This window comes from Malaya genurostris, chromosome 3 (assembly GCF_030247185.1).
Source record: "Malaya genurostris strain Urasoe2022 chromosome 3, Malgen_1.1, whole genome shotgun sequence".
Classification (NCBI taxonomy): domain Eukaryota; kingdom Metazoa; phylum Arthropoda; class Insecta; order Diptera; family Culicidae; genus Malaya; species Malaya genurostris.
Window position 1 is genome coordinate 67,867,580 of NC_080572.1, and position 25,292 is coordinate 67,892,871.

At 35.7% G+C, this 25,292-nt stretch overlaps 2 non-coding genes across 2 annotated transcripts; one reads left to right on the top strand and one right to left on the bottom strand.

The window, feature by feature from the left end:
• Window positions 1-2,208: 2,208 nt before the first annotated feature.
• Window positions 2,209-2,281, top strand: Trnar-ccu (transfer RNA arginine (anticodon CCU)). The gene has a single exon. It is a non-coding gene; the product is annotated as a tRNA-Arg (tRNA).
• A 22,671-nt stretch (window positions 2,282-24,952) lies between these two features.
• Trnap-cgg (transfer RNA proline (anticodon CGG)) lies at window positions 24,953-25,024 on the bottom strand. Its single transcript has one exon. It is a non-coding gene; the product is annotated as a tRNA-Pro (tRNA).
• Window positions 25,025-25,292: the final 268 nt, after the last annotated feature.

Below are 25,292 nucleotides of genomic sequence, written 5' to 3' on the forward strand. Positions count from 1 at the left end.
TGCTTTCATGTAATTTTCTACTGATTCTCACGTAATGATTACATGAGACGAATATCTATTTTGAACATAGGAAATTCACATAATATTCACATGAAAATGACACATTAATAGTAAACCCACAGACTAACAGACAGGACACTTAAATTAGATTCTTCAATCATTTTACCGGTCATTTCGAATATTCCTTTATTTGGGACATGTGTCATGATGGCGCCACGTTACCCTATCAAAAACATCCTGTCTGTTATCTAGACTGTGTTTATTTTTTCATTTACCAACAGAGTTGCCATTCATACAGAATTGCCTGTAATGTATTGATTTGTTTACGTCCATGCGAATTTCATGCAAGATACAGATTTAATACATATTGCCAAAACTATATACATAATAGTGCCTACTTCTCATCTTCCAACGGAATACGAAATCGAACCCGTTTTGTTACAATATTTACTTGCTTCTGGTCTGCCGCCACTTAATTTCGGGTGAAAACTACCAACACAATAAAAAATAGTCTTAATGAACAACGTTGAGTCAAATAAATGGTTATCTTCGCGAAAAAGTTAAATGTATTATCAACGTAATCCAATAATTTATTGTGTCGATTCATTCTCAAATATGTTGATAAAATCAGGCATCCCTGCAAGCAGCTGATCGGTGTTGACAAACGAGGGGAAACCAACTAGTAAAAAAACTTTCACATAACACAAGGGGTGTACCGATAGTAAATAGTTCGCGCAGTACAATATAGGTGGAACTAGTGCATCACGAAAAATTATTTTTAAAAGAATTTACTCATACTGTCATGTCTGTTAGTCTGTGGTAAACCTTTCAATCCAATATGAATAGAAAGAGCTATGCATTGGTAATTTATTTACTTAGACGGTCTCCCAACACAATTGAACATAATCTAAGGTCGATATTTCTGGTTGGCCTTACCATTCCTAATAACGTCTGAATTGGCATCCTTTTGATAATCATAAAATTTTTCTTAGCCTTGGTCGATTCGCTGAGCTCGATGTTTGATTAATGGTAATCCTCGTCCATACCATCTTCTGCTTTTTTTTCTATTTATTTATTTCCTAAAAGTGCTCTGAATTGTCCAGAAAATATCCTGTAGCAAACATTAGGAGTTTAAATTAGCTAATGTTCTTTCACTAAAAATGGAAACGTAAAATTACATATAGGTATATTTAAATGTCCTACTTTCGTTTAAAATCTTCCAACAAGAGAAGCAGAATATCCAATTCGGCAAGCAGAATGTCAGAATGAATTTTGATTTTGATTTTTTTCATACAGGAAATTCACTTAACTTCCCAGTATGTGTTTCATCACATGAAAATGGTTATATATAGGAATCACATAAGGAGGAAAAATAAGTCAAACAATGCATTCACGTGAATAAAACTATGAAACTCAAGTGATTTATTTTTTGAGTGTAAGCATAACTAAACTAAACCACAAATTATAGCACGAGTTTCACACATTTTGTCACAGATGTCACGGCGCACAGCGTTAGGTAGGCTAAAAATAGAGCATCGACCATTAATAGCATATGGTACGCTTGCCTATCATCAACTGAAATCTGAATGTTTCAAGTTTGTGGCTAAATAAGGCTAACTAAATAAATGTTTAAGGAACGCTAGCTAAATAAGATCCAATGGGATGGATTACAATCGAATGAGCAACAAATCAAGGGTATATTGAATGATTATATTATGATTCATTATCTATTAGCTGTGCTGAAAACTTCTGCGATTGATTGGATTACAGTTAGGCCGTTGTACCCTATTATTTTATCTTGCACTAACACAACGCTACCCACTTTGCAGGTGAAAAATAATTAGTCTGTTAACCGTCTGCAGAAGCTGATAAAAGTTCAATTCAACATGGGCGGTGTTTCTGAGATGCTGTCAGTCAGTGTTTATAGCTCCTTCGATTAACCGCTATCAAATGGACGATTTATGCGGAAACAATCTTAAAATAATAATGAATGTATTAGAATCTCATGGAACATGAAATAATCTCCAAAACTAAAGAACCCAATTTTCCCGAAGCTACAAAACCAAGTGACGCTGCTGCTGCTGCTGGAGTTGTTTGCTATACTTCTCAGTATAGTTTTCAATTATATTGTGAACCCTGTATGATGACCGATTACACTGGGAAGGGTGGCCAGAAATAAATATGGCCGCTGGCATCATGTCACGCACCGCCCCAGTGGCCTAATGGACAAGGCACCGGCCTCCTAAGCCGGGGATTGTGGGTTCGAGTCCCATCTGGGGTAATCTGATACTTTTTTTTGCTGCTAACTGAATGTCAAGCGAAAGTTGCTATAAAATAAACTACGCACAATTAAACAGATTAGCGTTTGTTTAAGGCTTGGTTGGGGGACTGTCAATCTATGAGATTATTTGGCGGTTCTCGATGACGCATCGAATTTGATATTGGGATGGGAAACAACAGATCATCGGAAGAGTCTTTCGAACTGGTTGTATTCGACCGATTAGTCCCGTATTTCCATAACACTTCCAATGTTTGTCAACTGGCAATATAATGAACATTCATTGAAAAATTGAATGAATGTAGCACATGTTATCACAGGGAACGAATACTTAGGCTAACATTCGAATGAGATTATGTAATTAGAAAAGAAAACTGTTGTCAAACACTTGATAAAATGTCACTAATGTCGTTTTCACTTGATGCCACACCTAACCCAGTTTCCACTCTAACTGCTGTCAAACCATTTGTTTGAAGTCAGTTTCGAACCTAGTTTCAACGTTGTTGAACTGAAAATCGAGTCAGTTTCTAACCCAGTTTCCACTCTAACTGCTGTCAAACCATTTGTTTGAAGTCAGTTTCGAACCTAGTTTCAACGTTGTTGAACTGAAAATCGAGTCAGTTTCGAACCTGGTTTTTAAATCAGTTTCACTCAAACCCCCGTTGCTAAGTGCGAAATCAACACAGTTTCGGGAAAAGTGTTTGTTTGGTGAAACTATCTTGGGTCAGTTTCAGTTTTTTCAAGCGAAAACGACATAAGATGCAACAGCGATTGCACTCTCCGTGCTACCGACCTATCTCACACGGAGAACTCCCACATCCCAAAAATACAATATTGGAATTGTTGTTTTATGCCTTGGATGGTTTCAAAAACTAGAATAATATTCATGTAATTCCTACTTCAGATCGTTTTCTCAGATAATGAAGACAGCGCAACATAAAAATCCTCTTCATTTCACCAGAATTGTTTGATGTTGGAAATTTTAAATGGCACGAAATGTCACTTATGTAAGTGAGTAAGTGGGACAAAATATTGATTTCAGCTCCACCAAACTTTTCCTGTTCCTTTTGGGTCCCATAAGCACAATGCAAAATTTTAGCTCCGAGGTTTAAAGTTTGTATGGGATTTAGTATGGAGAAATTCACTTTTTACAAAAAATCGGCTGGAGATCAACGTATGAACTCCAAAAATCAGTGCATGTATTATTTTTGTAGGAAATTGAACGAGTACGAAAACTTTAGAAGAACGCAAAACAATCCGACGTTTGTAGAAAAAGTTATTAAAGGAAAACCGGCACAAGGTCCGAACAGTGGCTCATTCCTTAATATATCTAGCACCACTGCTGCTAGTGAAAGTAATATGATGTGACTTCCTTTTAATGTGTTATAACGGTTGATACGAGTTGTTGGATGTCTTCACGATAGTTACTCAGCAGAGTGAATAGATTATTTTTAAGTGACAAACCATGCTCCAAACCTTACTGTAACGATAAAAAAGTCATGCAAATTGTGTTTCTGTTTGCATAAAATAGTACCATCTATATCTTCTAAACTATAAGAGATAGAGAGTTTATATTTTCGGCAAAGTTATTGGATTTCAGTTTATCTAAAATATTGTAGAAGATTCCAAAAACCTATTTCTTCAAATTAAAAAGTTAAATTTTTTTGTGTCTTCACAGTGAGTTTTGGAACCTGGCTTGTCACTTTAAAAAAATTCTCATAATAAGCTGATAAACTTTTGTGAAGACATCAAACAACTCGTATCAACCGTCATAACACATTAAAAGGAAGTCACATCATATTACTTTCACTAGCAGCAGTGGTGCTAGATATATTAAGGAATGAGCCACTGTTCGGACCTTGTGCCGGTTTTCCTTTAATAACTTTTTCTACAAACGTCGGATTGTTTTGCGATCTTCTAAAGTTTTCTTCCTTGTTAAATTTCCTACGAAAATAACACATGCGCTGATTTTTTTAGTTCAAAGGTTGATCTCCAGCTAATAATGAATTTCTCTATACTAAATCCAATACAAACTTTAAACCTCGGGCGCGAAAATATAGTTTCTCCGATCGAGCTAAAATTTTGCATGGTGCTTATGGCACCCAAAAGGAACATGAAAAGTTTGGTGGAGTTGAAATCAATATTTTGTCCCACCCTAGTAAGTATACAGAACAACATGGGAATTATTCAGGGGCTGGGGTCCACTAGGAGATTGATAGTACCTATTAGCTCTCTCCGGACTGTACCAGCCTAGATGCCGTGTGGAATCCGGCGGAAAAAAATGAACCAAGAATAGATCCACTGGGTTCCTGATTCCATGTCGTAAAAGGCGACAATTGCAGGAGTTTCTTTTTCCTTTCAGTTATCAGATATTTTCAATGTTTTACTTCTGATTACTCTATTTTACTAAATCATCTCTTTATTCAATCTATCAGTTTCCGTCTAGCTTCGGAGAAAAGTTTCATTAGGAATGATTTCTTCTTCCATGTTATTGATTGTCTTTCAGGATTATAAAATGAATGATAAAAATAAACCATTGCGCAAATCCGTTTATATTACAAAGTTATTAACAGAGATAACATATATCGGTATATTGAATACATAGTAAAAAACACTTGATATTAATATTTCAAACAGTAAATTAATATTATTCTCGGTAGCCGGCTGCCCAGATCAACTAATATAACCAATTAATAATTTCAATAAATAATTAAAATAATAAAGCGGAAATAATAAAGAATCAAGACGCGCGTGAAAACTGTTGACCTTTGTTTGGTGATTTAAAATGATTTTATAATAACTGTTTAGAATATTTCAATGCAATGAATCAACTTTTTTGTCTAAATCCTATTCGCTCGTTTATTTTGTATCACGTAGTTTCATTTATAAAAACGTGCTTAATCCACCTAGCAGTGAGATGATACCTTTTTTTATCAATCTGCATGTGTTTTTTTGCATGACTAAAAAAAACGCGAAAGGTAGATGCATAAACGAGTGACTGCATACTCGACAGCCGGCTGTCCGGAGTTTTGTCAATTTCGGAGATTGACTGTTTCGTGCATTATATTGCCAGCACAAAGTAACACATAAAACGATAATACTTAAAAACATTCTTGGTAGCCGGCTACCCAGAGCAATAAACACATGATAACATTATTAAAACATTTACTAACAAAGTATCCTCTCCTGTGATGCATGTGGGAATGCAGAGGATTCCTCGGTTCTTAGTAGCAACATGCATCGAACTAACAATCCTTTCCCTCCCAAGTAGATCTGCATTCGGACGTGGCCGGCGTCGGTATTGATCAGCATGCATGGTTCAATACAGTTTGCACAGTGTGAAACAATGTGTTATTCCCAAACATGTTACTTCAAAAAATCATTTTGCAATCTCAATTGGTCCAGATCAATAACGGAGTAGCAACACACGGGCGGTCTCTAATGCTAATGCTAATGCTAAGAACAACATGGGAGTTATTCGTAAACCCAGTTTGCATTGTGTTGACTAGATATTTCTGCAGTATAACTATGGTTATTGCATAGTTATCTAATTAGTGGAATCGCGATGTTATTTTGTCGATTAAAGACTGTCCCAGAAAGTATGGACGCAACCAAAAACCGCTGCCATTTCGCAATGGTTCAGAATCTGTCAATTTTTATGGCTGCGTCCTGTTGTTTACACTCTTCTCTAACCACTTGTGCAGTTGTTTATTCGTTTTCATTAGTTTGTTTCGAAATGCGTGGACTTTCAGCAGAACAACGTCGAAAAATTGTGTACAAATGGTGCACAGAACGCTGACTGTCACTGAGAAAAATAACAAAAATGGTAGGAGTAAGTGAAAAAGCCGTGCGAAACGCAATCAGGAAGTTCGGTTAGGATAACACCTTTGAGGATAAACCGAAAACGGGTCGAAAAAAAGGTCCTGCTAACCCTCAGTTGGATAAACGTATACTGAAGGGGTAACAGTAAAGTTTAGTTGCCAGGAGAGGTGGCTTTGGACATGGCAGAGAATATCTCCAACTATACTAGACACCCGATACTTCAACTATTTCCGCACAACGATAGGCCCTCCTGTAAACTACCCTTCTGAACTCCTTTGCTTAAGTGCCAGTACAGGGGATCCTGCACGACGAAGGAGCATGTTTTACCGGCCCGGCTAACTTTCTCAGGGCAGGTCAGGTACGAACTACCTGAACCAACTCCAACTAAAGGAAAAGAAATCTAGAAACGAATCCAAAAGCTCTTGAACCTCCACCAAAACAACTGTACGGTAAGTGAAAACTATATAAGCAGTTTATAATTTATATTCATTAGCTTAACTCTGCTCTACAGATATCTTATTCTAAGAGGTGAACTTCCACCCCGAAGTAATACCTAGCGGTGGTGCCGGGAAGGTAGGGTTGGAGATCCAAGGTGTTTTAGTGGGTAGTTCCAATCAACAGTTGGGTAGTCCTGTGGAGAGTCCCACACTCCGTGCGTAAATGCATTTCACCTTGTAAAAAAAAAAAAAGGGTGAACTGAATGATCTGACCTTCATATTCCGGTGTCGATATCACTGACTGCTTTCTGCTTCGATGTCGCGGTGCCTTCCGGAGCGTTTCAGAGCCTCGACTCGGTCGTCACCGAGGAAGCTTGCATAGGAAACGAAGATACCAGTTGGTATGAGTGGTGCAAGTGCAGATGTTGTTCTCGGACGGAGAGATGAAACGACGTGACTATCGGGTCAGCCGTGTAGACTGGACTCACGGGATGCTGAACGAGAACGATGTGACTAGAATGATATCAATCCACGATGGCGGAACGATCGATTGCGTTATGGCTGCCGTTTCGGAGCAAGGCGGTATCGTGGACCCTTTCGTAGGCTAGTTAGCGTTAGGTTTCAGTGCTCCTCGATCAATCAGCAGTTTTCTAGCTGAAAATTAAAACCTTCGCCTGAAGGTTCTTCAGGCGGAAATAGACATTTCTTTAGCACTTTTCATGAGCCAGATTCAACTAATCATTTACCTGTATTCGAACTATGTCGCCTAGTACAATTCTGGTTCACGCTATTTTATCTAGTGGCAATTGTCCTAAACGTATACAATTATATTATGTATGTTACCTAAGGCTTGCTGTGTAATGAAACTCACTTTTCTGAATAAATTGTCGTTTGCCTTTTTCTGGCCACTTTACTGGATTGCCTACGTTTGCCACATTTATCCTTTCATCACCGTCTGCACTGTCGAGTGGTATAACGATCAAGTGATTTTGGCTTTGCTCTCACGGATCCGAGAACCCCTTTCGGGTTCGGTAGTTATCGCGTGATCTCATAAAGTTCCGGAGGTGTCCTGCCCTGATTGGTTAGCTTTTGTCGGACTTAAACCATACGGCTCAGTCTTGCGATCGATCCAATGTTTCAGAAAAGTAACGATATTCGAACCCCGTCTACGGGAGCTAAAGATCAGGTTGGTGTAAGTCAATATTTGGTTACTAAACTCACCACCGCCATCTCATGTCACTGGCGTCGCTTGACGGTTACAATGGCGTTCGAGCAAAAGAAGGAGGTTTCAGTTCGGGATGTGGCCAAAAAAGTGGGCACTTCGAAGTCAAATGTTCTTCGTGCTAAAGAACGTTTGAATCTTCGAACCTATAAGAAGCAGAAATAACCAAAACGTAATCCGAAACAAGAAGCATCGATCAGGCCGTAGGTTCGAAAGCTGTACAATACGATTCTTACTGGAAATTTGAACTGCATAATCATGGACGACGAAACCTACGTGAAACTCGAATACAAATCCTTTGCCGGGACCACAATATTATACGGTGCGAGAAGGGCAACTGTTGAACCAGTCCGAGACATCGGTTGAAGTCGAAAAATTTGGTAAGAAAGCTATGGTCTGGCAAACAATTTATAGCTTCAATGAACAGCGAAATATACATCAAGGAATGTTTACAAAAACGACTTCTACCCATGATTCGAAGCCACAAGGATCCTGTTGTCTTCTGGTCAGATCTTGCTTCTTGCCACTACTCGAAATCAACGGTAGAATGCCTGCCAAAATTGTCACTTTCGTCCCAAAAGATATGAATCCACCAAATTGCCCACAACTTCGACCAATTGAGGAATTTTGGGCATTAACGAAGGCACATCTTAGGAAACATGTCTCGGCAGCCGAAACCATTCAACAGTTTGAAAAAGATTGTAAAAAAGTGTCAAAACTTGTCGCCAAAAAGTCTGTACGGAATTTAATGAGGAACGTTCGCAAGAAGGTACGCCAGCTAGTCTACAATGGCTAAGTAGCAAATGTTGAGAAAAATATTCTGTTGTTGCAGTCTAATATTATCAGTATATCGAATTAAATTTGAGTATCTAACACTTGTGATTTATTTACAGCGAAATCAAAGTGCGTCCATACTTTCTGGGACAGTCTTTAGAGGTAGATTCTACGTAGGTAAAACCAAAAAAAAACTGTTTTTAAAATAAAGTGAATATATCTAAAAAAAATATTTTTTTCACATTATTTATATATTCAGCATAAATACTTCAAATGTTTTTTCCTTCAAAATAAGATAGACAAAAAATTGTTTTTGTGAAAAAAAAATTTTTTTTTTTCAGAATTGGTACTACTTCCTTAACAAAAATTAAGGTGCCACTTTCAAAAGAAGCGTAATATAATCTTGTAAAACTTTCTCGAAGACACGTTAGCTCTTAAAAATCAGCGAAAGTCAGTACAGACTGTTGACCGTCTTTTTCCAGTTTTGGACCACTGTGCGTCGCGCAAGTTTACAAATGATCAATGATTGTCAAATTTTGACCGCGAATGAATTGTACGAGTGGGCTAGGAAAGCATCTTCTCTACCCAATATTTCAGTCATATACAAATGTTCGGAAGATTATGTAAAAGCAGAGAAATTTCTTAAAAATCGTTTCGAAAAATGTAAAACTATTTCTGGAACACAATCGTTTCACTATGTTGAACCGCACGGAGACAAGGAATTAAAAATGAAAGTTTTCTCTTCCCAGGACACGTTTGAAGTGTTGAGTTTTTGTAAACCAGAAAAACCAAATCATAGAAAAATTGCAACTGTGCAAAAACACACAATTATTTTATTACTCACGTAAATCCTTTTTCCCAATTTTACTCGCTTTCTACCTGAAACATTGCTAACAATAAACTAATAAAGTTGGAATTCGATCGGCGATGGCGCGACATGTGTCGACAAGTAAAGCCCGCGGGTCGTAATTAAAAAATTCACTGCTCCGAAAGTATTGATCTCTCCACTCTGAAACTTTACCAAGATTGAGTTAAACCCCTAAGGTTTCTTTTTTCAACAAAAAAAGAAAAGAAAAAGAAATTACTGCCAAGTTTAAAATTTTTATATATGTTTAATAGTTTTTAACTTTTTTTTATTATATTAACTTTAAAGGTTGTTTTATGGAATCGCTTATTTGAAAGCTTTATTACAGTATAGGCTGTTGAAAAAAGGCTCTCTTTTGAAAACGCGAAATTTCAAAAAAACATATCTGGAAAATTCCACGTACCATATTGAAATAAAAAAATACGTTTCGAATATTTTCGAGTTCTTTACCGAAAAAAATAAGTAAATGAAAAAAAAAATGTTGGGGTGCTGATTTTGCGTGGAATGCCCCATATAGGGTAAGGGCTCCCTATTTCATCTCATTTGTAAGGATGTCGTCTTCAAACACCGATTTAGCCACTAAAATCACTATAACTATTTCATATTACTGCTTCATTCGCCTTGCTCCACGTTGAGAATTGATTAACATTTCTTGAAAATTTAACTAATATTCAAAAAACAGCTAAAAACACTTATGATGTGTTCACTACTCTGCTCCTAATTTCATCTCAATGGATTTTTATCCATCCCATCATTATTCATCTTATAAATTAGCAATGGCGACAGCAATCAAAACAAAATATTCCACTATTACACTCTCAGGTTTAAAATATCAGAATTCTTCTTAAAACGGCCTAATGCCAACTATGAGAGTACATAAGTATATTTTTAGAACCAGTTTGAGATCATTTCAAAGTTTAAAAATTTTTCGGTCGTTTCCGTTACCTTTCGCTTTAAATTTAAAAATTTTACTGTAAAGTTAATTTGGTGAATTTTAAATAAAAACAAAAACTATTGCTATTTAGGCATTAGCCCTTATTAAAAAATGCAGTGCCAGAGATGCCATTTATACAGATTTATCTGTATTGTATAGATTTTTGCGTTCGCATACTGATTTAAATCAAAGTACAGATTTTATACAGATTTCCTAAATTCAATACAGATTTGTACAGCTTCATAAAAAATGAGAAGTAAAAAAAATAGACTGTTCTCTCTGAGTACCTATTAGTATTTGATTGCAGTGTTTCTTTAAAAGTTTATTAATCAACGGACAAATCACATGTTAAAATGGAAATCTTTTGTGCAAATGTTAGATGATGAACACTGACAAACATTTATATCAAAATTTAAAACCAATTTGAATTTGATTTGAATTTGAATTTGATTCATTTTATTAGTGAAAACAGATAGAGCAGATACATATTTTCCATGAAAATATCTGGCATCTCTGTGGACAGCCGATGAAACACACACACTTCAAAGCGTTATGTTGACGTATAGCGGAATGAAACCAGTGCTACTAGATTTGCCACAATGGTAATTTCATTAGTATTTAACACGCTCTTTCTGGTAATATTCGAAGCCGAATATTTTTATTGAAATATTAATATCAATAACATAATTAAACTAATGTCACGGATACCAAAAACATACTTTCTGATGATAATTTGAAGAAGAAAAAAATTTTTTGTTTTGTAACATTATGAGATAACTTGGCAACTTTGCGAAACCAAATGTGATGAAAACAAAGCGCAATCAAGTGAACTAAGTGAAAAACTTTCATCTCATATTTTTGTAGACTTTTATTGCTTGTCGGGTAATTTTTGAAGTTTTAAATCGGTAATTAAACATGTGGCAAGTGAACATTACTAATTATGAAGTCATCCAGCATTCAATAGTAGTGTAATTGTGCGAAACAGTGATCATGTTTTGAGAGATGAATCGATTAGTAGATATTCAGAAACATGACGAACTGTAAATCTTGAGACGAAAATGTGTACTAAATTGAAAAATGAGTTTATTTTAAATGTAAAAAAACGATCACCGAAGAATTTAAAACCATTTTTTTCAATAGGAAAGTGTGACAATAGCTTTTATAATCATTCAACATTTCACAGTTTGGTTCAGGTACGTTGTAAGATATTTATCATGTTTAAAGTAATGAGGTGAAGGGATGAGATGGAAATAGGAGCTCAGATGAAATAGGGAGCCGTTACCCTATATATAAAGGTAAAAAGTACACTTCCCGAAACCGCATCCGCCTCCCCACATCACCAGTGAAATCAGTTTCTTCAGCTCATTGTGAAATTGCATCATCACATACTCATCGACGAATGGATTGTCAAATGAGAGGCGCGTTCCGCTTGGACATACCCAAGCCTACTCCGAACAAGGCGGATGTAAAAAATTGAAACGACTGCCGACATCCAAGCAAGCCTGGCAGAAGCCGAACTAGCAGATGCGAACTCGCATGCCCATAATACTCTCTGCGAAAGGATGGATCGGACGAGAGCAACAAAAAAAAATGGCAAAGTAGTCAAGGTGAAAGAAAAGAAATCCGAAGGTTGAAGCACCCAAGTTTGGACGATGGTTACTTGTCGACTTCATCAAGGAGGGTCGGTCGACGGCAAATCAGAGGGGAAGCCCAGTTTATCGCTTATGTATGCGAATGTCTTAACTTCATTCATGCTTTCGTCAGCAGTGCTGCCAGTGACGAGCACGTGTTTAATGCTGGCGCTTGAACCAAGGTATGCATTACAAGTAATACGGTTATTGACGGAGGCAGCAGCAGCCGTACACCGAGACAAGACCGGATCGAGTTTCGTTCTCCATCAGATCAATTTGGTATGCATGCATCCACCAGTCGGTCGTTAGCTGAATTATCATGTTTCAATGTTTCACTCACGACACATGTTATGCATGATGGGCCCGCCGCCGTCAAAGAGCCTATAGCGACGTGGAATCGACTTTCTTCTGCCTTCGTATAACTCGGGTGGCCACCGGTGATGCCTGAAATTCGGGCTGGATAGATTCACTTAGCAGGGTCGGATAATTTGCTTAACATAATTAGACCATGCTTATTGTTGTTCGCCATGTCCAAATCACGAATTACATTAGAGTCTCTTCCTAGTAAGTCATAGAAATAAAGTCTCTTTTTTTTCGATCCAATTCTAAGAAAATGCGCACCTGAAAAATGTGCCAAATGCGGCCTACGCTCTCCCTTGTTATGGTTATGGATCCTGGTTGAATGAGCGTTAAACGGATGGAATTCGATCAAAGATTTAGCGTTTTGTTTTACATTCGATCCTCGGTGCCATTTTCCCATTCGGTCGAACAGTGTTGGTGCGATGCGAAAAATGGGTAGACAATTCCACCATGATTGAGGCTGGGGGTTTCCCAAACCTCCCCGGATCACGGATTTCGTTATTACCTATACTACTCGTAACCCGCGTGGCATGCAACAATCGCCCCATGCCACACGGCCCAACGGTCAAAACACTTTACTTCATGAAGATTAAGTGGTTGTTTGATGAGGGCTGCGAAAAGCCGGAGATCCGCCGAATGCGAACGAAAACTAGTTTAGCTTTTCGGACAGGTTTTAAATTGGTGAAGGGAGAAAGATCATGTGAATTTTTGGCGAAGTATTTTAAATAGTCATTTCCGTGTGCGGTTTCTTGCCGGGTTGTCGGACGTTATGCGAAAATCAATTGAAACGAATAGACCAAGTAGTAGGGTAAGGGCTCCCTATTTCATCTCATTTGTAAGGACGTTACCTTAAAAACCTGATTTAGCCACCAAAATCACAACGTTTTTTTCATATTTCTGCTTAATTCGCTTTGCTGCTCATTGGGAATTGATTCACATTCCTTGGAAATTAAAATAATAATTAAGCTAAAAACACTTCTGATATGTTCACTACTGTGCTCCTAATTTCATCTCAATGGTTTTATATTCATCCTATCGTTGGTCTGTTATTCATCCCATAAATTAGCAATAACGGCAGCAATCAAAACCAAAATATTGCATTATTACACTCTCAGGTTCAAAATGTCAGAATTTTCCTTAAAAAGGGCCGTATGCCAACTATGACACAACACACGATATTCAAAAAAAACAGTTTGGAATCATTTCGACGTTTAAAATTTTTTGGATCGTTTTTATTACCTTTCGTTTCAAATTTAAAATTTTACTCTTCAGTTAATTTGAAGAACTTAAAAAAAAACAAAAAAGGAATTGTTACTATTTAGGCATTAGCCCTTCTAAAAACAAAATGCAGAACCAGAGATGCCATTCATATAGATTTATCTGTATTGTATAGATTTTTGAGTTCACGTTCGTTAAATCAGATTACAGATCAAGGGGAGGTCGCTTAGAACAATGTGCCAATCACCCAATAACACAATGCGTTGGTGCATTTATCAATATTGGCACTTTCGTTTTCATATAGTTGCACAGTTGCGGCACACAAAGGGCTCAGTTTTGATAAGTAACTGTTTCATAAAGCACAGCGTGGCACACTTAGACTCACAGTATATCACGTGTTTTTTAGAGGCACAATATAGTTTGTGTAAGGCGACTCTCCCCTTGTTACAGATTTTCTAAATTTAATACAGATTTGTAAAGGTTCATAAAAAGTGAGAAGTAAAACGTTAGACTTTTCTCTCTGAGTATCTATTAGTATTTGATTACAGTACTTCTTTAAAAGTTTATTAATCAATGGACAAATCACATGTTAAAATGGAAATCTTTTGTGCAAATGTTTGATGATGAACACTGAAAAACATTCATATCAAAATTTTAAACCAATTTGAATTTGATTTTGATTCATTTCATTACTGAAAACAGTTAGAGCAGATACATATTTTCTATGAAAATATGACACACACATTAAAGAGTGTTATGGTGACGTATAGCGGTAAGAAACCAGTGCTACTAAATTTGCCACAATGGTTATTTGATTAGTATTTAACACGCTCTATTTGGTAATATTAGAATCCGAAACAGTTTCATTTATATATACATATCAATGATATAAATTAAACTAATGTCACGGATACCAAAAAATACGTGTTGATGATAATTTAAAGAAGAAAAAATATTTTTTTTATTCAACATTATGAGAAAAATTGGCGCGTCCCGGGTTGGCGGTTCAATGCATAGGACGCTGGTCTTACAAGCCTGTTGTCGTATGGTCGAGCCCCGACCTGGAAGGATTCTTATGCCGTTTTTCATTGAAAAACACTGGTGGCGTGGATTGCTCTGATTTTGCACTTTCGAGCAGAAATGCAATATTTTGACGGTGTTTCATTGCCATTTCTGCTCGAAAGTGCAAAACCAGAGCAATCCACGCCACCAGTGTTTTTCAATGAAAACCACCATTAGTGTCAGTAGGATCCATAGTACTAGCCATGCAATGATTCTGTACACTAAGAAGAATCGGCTGCGAAGTCTGTTTAAACAGAAAGGCCAAATTCCACAAAAGGAATGTAATGCCAGGACTTTGCTTTGCTAGAAAACTTGGCAACCTTGCGATACGAAATGAGATGAAAACAAAGCGCAATCAAGTGAATTAAGTACAAATTTTCATCTCATATTTTTCATTGCTTTTATTGCTTATCAGGTAATTTCAGAAGTCTTTAATCGTTGAATAAACAAGTGAAAAGTGAACATTACTAACTATAAAATCATCCAACATTGAATAGTGGTGTAATTATGTGAAAGTAAATATTCAGAAACATGATTAATTGTAAAATATCAGACACAAGTGGTTCCTAAATCAAAAAGTGAGTTTATTTTAACAGTTCGGCTGAAAAGTTCGTATCGTTTAATAGAAACACACATTTTTTTGCCAAAATTCGTATTTATTATTCAACATAATTGCCATCAGAGGCGATACAGCGATTATAGCGATCTTCCAACTTTTCGATACCATTTTTGTAGTACGATTTGTTCTTTGCCTCAAAATAGGCCTCAGTTTCAGCGATTACCTCTTCATTGCTTCTAAATTTTTTACCAGCGAGCATTCTCTTGAGGTCTGAGAACAGGAAAAGGTCACTGGGGGCCAAATCTGGAGAATACGGTGGATGAGGGAGCAATTCGAAGCCCAACTCGTTCAATTTCAGCATGGTTTTCATCGACTTGTGACACGGTGCATTGTCTTGATGAAACAAAATTTTTTTCTTCTTCAAATGAGACCGTTTTTTTTTAAATTTCGTCCTTCAAACGCTCTAATAACGCTACATAATAGTCACTGTTGATGGTTTTTCCCTTTTCAAGGTAGTCGATGAAAATTATACCATGCGAATCCCAAAATACAGACGCCATAACCTTATCGGCCGATTGTTGAGTCTTTCCACGCTTTGGGTTCGGTTCATCGCGTGCAGTCCACTCAGCTGACTGTCGATTGGACTCCGGAGTGAAGTGAAGGAGCCATGTTTCGTCCATTGTTATATATCGACGAAAAAAAATCGGTTTCATTTCGATATAACAGCTCCAAACACTGCTCAGAATCATCAATTCGTTGTTGTTTTTGATCGATTGTGAGCTCACGCGGCACCCATTTTGCACAAAGCTTTCTCATATCCAAATATTCGTGAATAATAAGTCCAACACGTTCCTTTCATATCTTTAGGGTGTCATTTTGTGGATTTTTTTCACGTTTTCATCGGTAACAGCCTCGTTTGGACGTCCACTGCGTTCATCGTCTTCGGTGCTCATATGACCAGTACGAAATTTTGCAAACCACTTACGAATTGTTACTTCGCCCGGTGCAGAGTCTGGATAACACTCATCAAGCCATTTTTTGGTATCGGCGGCACTTTTTTTCATCAAAAAGTAGTGTTTCATCAACACACGAAATTCCTTTTTTTCCATTTTTTTCACAATAACAAAAGTAGCTTCACTCAAAATGCAATATCTCACAAACTAATAATCAGACAGCTGTCAAATTTATACACGTATCTTTTGAAGGTTGGTACTAACTGAAAATGGTATGGATTTAATTCTAGTGACGCCCTCTCATAGAAACGATACGAACTTTTCAGCCGATCTGTTAAATGAAAAAAGCGATCGTTGAAGGTTTTTTCACTATTTTTTTTAATTGGAAAGTGTGGCCAAACCTAGAATAAATGTTTTAAAATGTTCCACAGTTTTGTTCAGGTACGTTTAAAGATATCATTAATGTTCAAAGTTATGAGGTGAAGGAATGAGATGGAAATTGGACCTGAGATGAAATAGGGAGCCCTTACCCTATTTGTGCAGACTACGGACTCCGGAAACTCGTGGTTAATAGTTGTTACTTTTTGGTTTTGATTTTAACATGATAATTACTTTAAATAGACTTACTTCGTAAGTGGAAGATGCGGAAACCGAAATCCATTGCATTGAAAAAGTTTGGATTAGAAAAAAACATACAAAAAATGTTTATTTTTCTTGAAATTGAAAATTACTTTGTAACGGATATTTTTGATAAAAATGCTGTTCTTTTTAGTATATCGCTGGCAATCAATCCATACCAGCCATTCACTGCACATGTTCATGAAACTCTAACGGATTGTTTGGCTAACTTAGTTGTCACTTCACTATACCGGCTCGAGTTCATAATAGGAAAAATTAAACCATACAAACAGTCGGTGAAGGTGAGGCAAGCGCCTCACTTCAACAAAATATGATGGAATTGGTAAAAGTTTGTTATATAAATAGCTTATTAAAAAAATAATTTCTTACCAATTTTTCCGAGAATATTTTTTTAATTATATTAAACTTCAGAATAGTATTACACTCTTACCAAAATCCGATGAGATCATTATTACTTACTTACAACTCTTGCAACCCTTAATAATACTCTGCAGCCATTAGTAATACAGATCATAAGAAGTATTTTCCATGAGCAAGAGACACCCTCTTCTCGATTGATGCTGTACACTTGGACCTGCCAAAGAGCGTATTCTCCAAAAGCAAACCTGCAAACCTATTAAAGAGCAAGAATTTGATTTTCTAAACGTAAAATATTCCTCCGATTTGTGTGTCTTCTACAGTGCTTATTTAAAAACTTGTACTTGCATGAAAAAGACATTTTTTGTGATTGATTGTCTCATTGAGAAGGTTTCCATTCCACCAAAAATTAGCTTTCTGAGAGGGTTAGTCATTCCCGAAAATTTGCTAGTGGGAGGTCCACATTTGGTAAAATGTGCTTGTGTGAAGATTTCCTTACTATTCACGGAACTGATATCACCCATTTCGACGTAGGACTACGCCTCTGTATAGCAGTGCGAATTCAAAATACGCTAATAGTAGTCAGGTCACATCGTTTTGAGTACACAGAACTATATATTTGAGATAAAACTACAAATAATAGCGAGCAATGTATGATTTTATAATTTATAAGTATGGACTATCAGATGAAATGTGCAATGCTGACTTCTGCTCTAGATTCGCACAACGAAGTTTCAAAGTCAATTGATAAAGATTGCGTTAATAGTTTAAACTTTTCTTATAACCCTCCACTTGACCATTTTATGATTGCGCGAGAAACTAAACAATATCCTCAGTTACAACAAATTTTTAAATACATAAAGCAAGGATGACCAGACAGATTGGATAAGAGCTTGAAAAATATTTATTCTCAATACCAAGATTTGGAAGAGATAAAGGTTGTTCGATGTTTCAAAATAGAGTAGTAGTTCCATTTGCTTTGAAAAACACAATGTACAAACTTTAACATACTAATCATGCGGGAACGATGAATATGAAGCAACTCGCTCGGACATAGAGTGCGATATTTGTTTTAAAATGGCTTCAATTCCTGGAACAAACATAATATACGAATGGAGTCCAACAACTAAACCTTTCAGTAGAGTTCATGCCGATTTCTTTTATTTTGAAAGTAATGTTTTTCTCCTGATTGTTGACAGTTTTTCTAAATGGCTTGAAGTAACATGGATGAAGTTTGGTACAGTTTTTCAATTTCAACGGTTTTTTGCTTGTTTCGGTCTACCAGACGTGATTATTACAGATAATGGGCCACCATTCAATTCTCAACACTTTATATGTTATTTTGAAAGGCATGGAATCAAGGTGATGAAAAGTACGCCTTATTACCCTTAAAGTAATGGACAGGCGGAAGATATTCTAAAAAAAAATTCTACTTGATTCTGAAATGAAGAGTTTGGGTATGCAAGATCGGTTAGATTATTTCTTGTTCAATTATCGCAACAGCTGTCTTACCAATGGAAGGGATTTCCTTTCAGAAAGAGTTCTGTGTTATAAGCCTTTGTTGGAAAATCCAAATCATATTATGCCTAGAAAACCTAACGAGCTACATGAGCCAAAGCAAGTTGAAAATGAACTTATTGATCCTTTTGCTAAGTTAGTCGCGGGAGACAAGGTTTACTACAAAAAATCACAAAAATGGTTAGAAGCCAAATTTCTCGGCTCACAGGGAGGGGGCAGATTAAGATTGCAAATGAGCCGGAACGCAGACCCAATGTGACGTTTCAATTGGAGAAGGAGATACCTGATCATGTACCAAGTTAAGGTACTAAGAGAATTGAGAATTCCGACGACGATACACCATTCAGAGGTTTCCTACCTGTTCCACCACCAGCCGGAAGCGAAATTAATTATTAAATCAGTCGGTGTTGAACAGTCGTACAGTCGCATCACACGCGTACAGCTCTTGGCTAGTGGAAATTTTTTCTGGCTGCCAACACTGAAATGAAAATCTTACTTATATTCATCAGATTTGTCATATGGATCGTATGCAGAATATAATTCATAGAGGTTATATGAAAACTTATAATCTTTATTTAAAGTGTACGTTAAATCTAAATAGACGTTACCATAATGAAAGTTATAAGAATATTCCATATAATGTATATGAAAATCCGATGAAACCTAACTCGTTACATAATTTATATTCATTGGATGTGTCTTATGAATCGTACGCAGATGGTATTTCACAAAAGACATATGACAACTTATGACCTTTAATGGTACTCTACATAAAATCTAAATGATGTTCAATAAATTTTATATCTCCATAATATTTATGATATTGATAAACATACCATATATAAGTTAGGCGAAAAGTCGATAAAACATAAGTCAATATAATTTTAATATTCACTACATTTGTCTATTAATCGCATGCTGATTATGGTTAATAAAAGTCATGTGAAAACTTATAATTTTCATTGGAAGCGTACATCAAATCTGTAACAAGGAAGAAAACGAGACAGCTGAAGAAAATAACAACAAATAGAGTTTGTTTTTACAAAAGAATAGTTGTGAATCGCACTGCTTGAAGCTGAAGAAAGAGTTGTGTCCTCGATATTCATCGACTGCTCCAGACAGTTTTTTTTAGGAAGTTCTGTTTTTTGAAATCGCTGACAAGACAGCTCATTAAACTTCGTTCAAGGATATGCCCCTGAAATGAATATCCGGTACGTTTCATTACTCTGTCTGTCTAGTATAAGGATTTAAATTCTTCATTTATAGTTTCTGGATCCCACGTCTCCTCCGCAAATATCAGGAGGTGCTCCTTTACGGAACTGATGACTAGTACATCTTGAATCCTCGAAAAAAGGAATAGTTTCCGATTATCAGCTTTTCGGAGTGCATCTGATTCGTCTGGTGACAGTAAATTTCCGATGAAATCAGCCAGTCCCAAAGAAGTAAGTGTAGTTGAAATATTAAAATAATATTTTATTATGATACTCTTTATATACGAAAAATATAACAATAAGCTTTTGATAAGACAATTATTTTTATTGTTGTTTTTGATTCCCTTAAGCACCATAATCCCAGTATTTTTTTTAAATTATAATCTTAAACTTATTAAAAGTTATATATAAATTTTATTAAACTAGTCATATGGTATATATAAACCTATCTATATTTATTCGAAATGAATATAATATGCGCTTCATAAATTGTTTCAATGTATATTGTGTGGATATCTAGTAATGGTTATAGGGCGTGCCAATAAATTTGACTCAGACTGGAAATTTCATTCATTATATGAAAATCTTGTAAAAATAACGTTACGAAGAGTTTTATGTTTCATAAGATTATCTTATATTTTTGACATGATGTTTAATAAACTTTGTAGCTATCATTGGAAATGCTAATAGTGAAGAATCATTAGAATATCATATAACGTGAAAATGAAAATTTAGCTCAGTGTAGAGTTTCTTTGATTCAAGACTTCAGTCTTTTTCAAGACTCCCTGAATCACTAACAGTCTTTTTAAAGACTAACAATTAGTCAGCTTTTCTCAAGGCTATTCAAAGAGTGATATTCTAATATAATCAGTCTTTTTCAAGACTAAGAATTTAATCAGCCTTTTTTAAGGCTAGCTATTCAAAGAACTATTCTTCAAACTAATCAATCTTTATTAAGACTACCACAAAATCAGTCTTCATCAAGACTTTCCCAAACTAGGAGTCTAATCGAAGACTAATTTAGCCTAGTTAATTTATATTTTTTCAAAAATACCTGCGTCCAACCGGAAAGGCAACAAGCCTAAGGCTAAAAATAACTCAATACGGAATAAATCACAATCCGTTATTCAACATTTATTCTAATAACAATCACGATCTTACAGAATCTGAAAGTAAAAATAAAAGACAACGGACGGACTTCCCTTCGTTGATCATATGCCGTCTAACAATATTTACGATATTCTTCCTGAATCCGATTGTAGCGAAATAGAAGAAAATTCTTCTAAAATTCCCAAAATGGACGCTTGTCGTTCTGGGAAGAAACAACAATCTATGCCTCCAGTGACGGTGATGATTTCCGACTTCATAGCATTCCGCATTGAGCTTTCTACTTTTCTCCCGGAAGTAAAAGTCTCATTTCTAATCGGACGAAAAGGAGAGTGTCGAGTCTTGGTTGATGGATTGGAAGATTACGAACGTCTTATCCGGTATTTGTCCGAGAAACTTCATAAATTTTATCCATATGATATAAAATCAGACAGACCCTTCAAGGCTGTCTTGAAAGGCTTATCAAATGATCAAAATACTGATGATACTAAAAATGAACTAAAAGATTTGTTTGGTTTTGCCCTTCCCGAGTCATACTTATGAAAAAAGAGCGAATGGTACTTCTAAACCTCGCTCTGGAATTTCCCATGAACTTTACCTAAAACAATGATAATTGTAAACAATTTGAAAACTTTAGAAAAAGTACGTTTCATTTCACACAGCAAAATTCGTTGGGAACATTATAAACGGCACAATGGTATTGCAAACTTAACGCGATGTCGTCGTTACCAAGGCTTCGGCCATGGAACCAAAAATTGTCATACGGTGTTTGAATTGTGGTAAATCGCATTCGAAAGACGTTTGTCCAATGAATGAAACCACTGATAAATTTTCATGTTCAAATTGCGATGGAAATCATAAATCCAATTATTTGAAATGTCCTGTCAGGGAAAAAAATTTAAACACTCGTTCGCTTAGACAACAAGTCAAATCAACGACCTTAAATTCATAGAACATACCTGAAAATAAAAAAAAACGTTACAAATGCCACGCCTAATTCTTCTAAGGCACTTATTTCTTCGAATTTAAAACAAAAACCAGGTACGCCTTCCAATTCGTCTTCTAACGAAAACAATTTATTAGCAGGTGGGTCGACCTCGTCATCATCTTCTTCTAATGACAGTTACGCTTTAGTAACAGGTAGACAACTTCATCTTAAATCTTCTAATTTAAATAATCAAAACACAGGAACGGCTTCCAGTTCATCTTCTAACGAACACAATTTATTAATAGGTAGATCGGCCAAATCATCTTCTTCTAATGGCAGTTACACTACCGTAACAGGTAGACATATACTTACCAAGATTCCTTCAATGCCATTCGCTTCTTAGAACGAAGTCGATTTAAGCAATATAACGAAAAATAAAATGATCTACCTACAAGACCAACTTTTTCAAATGATCATCCGAATGAATTCGACTTCATCACTTTTTTAAGCATTTCAAATCGGATGGCAATTTGCAAATAATATTATAATGAATTTAAAATTTAACAGTGATGTTAAATAATTATTTGAATATTTTAAATTGGAATGCTCGATCTTTAAAATCGAGTGAAGATGAATTTTATAATTTTATCAAAGTTCACAAAATTCATATTGCCATTGTGACAACAACTTTTCTTAAACCAAATGTCAAATTGAAAAGTAATCCACATTATGTGGCTCATCGATTTGACAGGTTTACTGGAATGGGTGGTGGAGTTGCCATTTTTGTCCAAAGGCAAATTAAACATCGAATTTTACCTTCTTTCAATACTAAAGTTATTGAAAGCTTGCGAATCGATGTTAAAACCATTTATGGAATTTATTTCACCGCTGGAGCATATTTGCCATTCCAATGTACCGGCGAACAATTAAATTTCTTTAAAGGCGATTTGCAAAAACTCACAAGATATCGACCGAAATTTTTCGTAATAGGGAACTTAAATGCTAAGCATGTCCAGTGGAATTGTAGGCAAAATAACATTAATGGTAAAATACTTCATAATCAACTCTCAGCTGGTTACTTCACAGTTCTTCATCCCATTAATCCGACTTGTTTCTCTTCCGTGAAAAACCCGTCTACAATTGATCTGGTTCTAACGGATCAAAGTCACATTTGTACTGAACCGATTACACATGCTGACTTTGACTCAGATCATCTTCCTGTAATATTCAGACTTTCCAACGAAGCTTTAATTAATTCAATTAGCTCTATATTCAACTATCATAGAGCTGATTGGTTGGATTACAGATCTCACATTGAAAATCATGTGGATCATGAAACTATTTTAGAAAATTCTGCGGATATCGACACAGCAATTGATAATTTGAATCATTATATTATCGAAGCTAGAAATCTTTCAGTTCCCAAAGCTCAAACTAAATTAAATTCTCCTATCATCGATGACAATCTTCAACTGCTCATTCGGTTGAAGAATGTTCGTCGACGTCAATATCAACGTGATCCTGCTATGTAAAACATAGTTAAGGATTTACAAAAAGAAATTAAACATAGATTTACTCTTTTGCGAAATGAAAATTTCGCTAAAGATGTTGAACAAATTAAACCATATTCTAAACCTTTCTGAAAACTTTCTAAGGTTCTTAAGAAACCTCAGAAACCAGTTCCTGCTCTCAAGCAAGGAAATCAAATACTTCTTACAAAAGGCGAAAAAGTTCAAAAACTTGCTCAGCAGTTCGAGAGTGTCCACAATTTTAATTTGAACGTTGTGAGTCCTATTGAAAATGTAGTCTCGCTGAAATATGATCATATTTCAACTCAAGTGTTATCACAAGATGACATTATTGAAACGAATTTTGATGAAATTAAGTCAATTATTAGGAAACTTGAAAACATGAAGGCTACTGGTAATGATGGAATTTTTAATATCCTTTTTAAAAATCTTCCTGATGTTGCCTTGAGACTCCTGGTTAAAATTTTCCACAAGTGTTTTCTTTAGCTTACTTCCCAAAAAGATGGAAAAACGCTGATGTAATTCTTATTCTCAAACTATTCAAATAACTATTCTGTGACGACACAAGTCTGTTAGCCACAGGTAGAAATCTAAGAGTGATCTACAGTCGCTTACAAAGAAGTTTAAATATTTTCAGTTATTATCTCTCAAAATGGAAAATCAAACCAAATGCAGCAAAAACGCAATTAATTATTTTTCCTCATAAACCAAGAGCTTCTTTTCTTAAACCAAACAATAATCCAGACAAAGTGTAATAAATATTTTAAATGTTTATATCCTCTCATAAACAGAAATTCTAAGCTCTGTCTAAAAAACAAATTGTTAATTTATAAACAAATTTTCAGACCAGCCATGCTTTATGCAGTACCAATTTGGTCAAGTTGTTGTTCCACCAGGAAGAAAACGCTTCAAAGGATTCAGAATAAAATTCTGAAAATGATTTTGAAGCGTCCTCCCCGGGTTTAGTACAAATGAGTGTGTAACTCACAAATATAGAACCATTAGATGTAATGTCGCATAATATTATAAGCAAATTCCGACAAAAATCGATGAAATCTTTAATTGAATCGATTCGCTCTCTGTATTAGTTTGTATATAAGTTCCTTTTCCCCATTACACAATACAAGTAGGTTTAGAATTTTCCCTACACAAAAATCTCAGAATTGCGGAAGCAAATGATGTCTTCATGGTAATAACCAAATCATATATATATATATATATATATATATATATATATATATATATATATATATATATATATATATATATATATATATATATATATATATATATATATATATAACAGGGCTGAAAAGTCACCACTTGTGGCTGAACACCCAATTTAAATCTTAATAATTTAATTTTAACTCATATTCCAATAAATAGTTATTAAAAAAATTATTAAATCAAAACAGGTTTTGATGCAAGAGAAAATAATATCGCGAAATTCATTTTGCAAAAAAAAAACATAATGTTCTTGTAATTTGACTTAAAAGTTGAACATCGCGACAATCTTCATTCAATTCTCGACACAAAAAAATCATTCGCGGGCTCGTCCGGGAATTGAACCCGGGACCTCTCGCACCCGAAGCGAGAATCATACCCCTAGACCAACGAGCCACTTGGGAAGGGGGGCGCTAAAACATTCGCGGGTGGCTCGCCGCGGTAAGTGCAGTTTACGTACACCTTTTGATCGTTAGCCATGCGTTTTGATGGTATCGGGCAGGCAAAGCAAATTACCCAATGGTTAACGAACTTACCAAAGAGTAATCAATTGGCAACGACAATGTGGCAAAAGCCTGACTAAGCTTGTTTGTAACTGTTTCGAAGTAGAACGGGAGGGCGAGAGATAGTACAATTAATTGCGCTTTTGACTCTAGTTCAATGC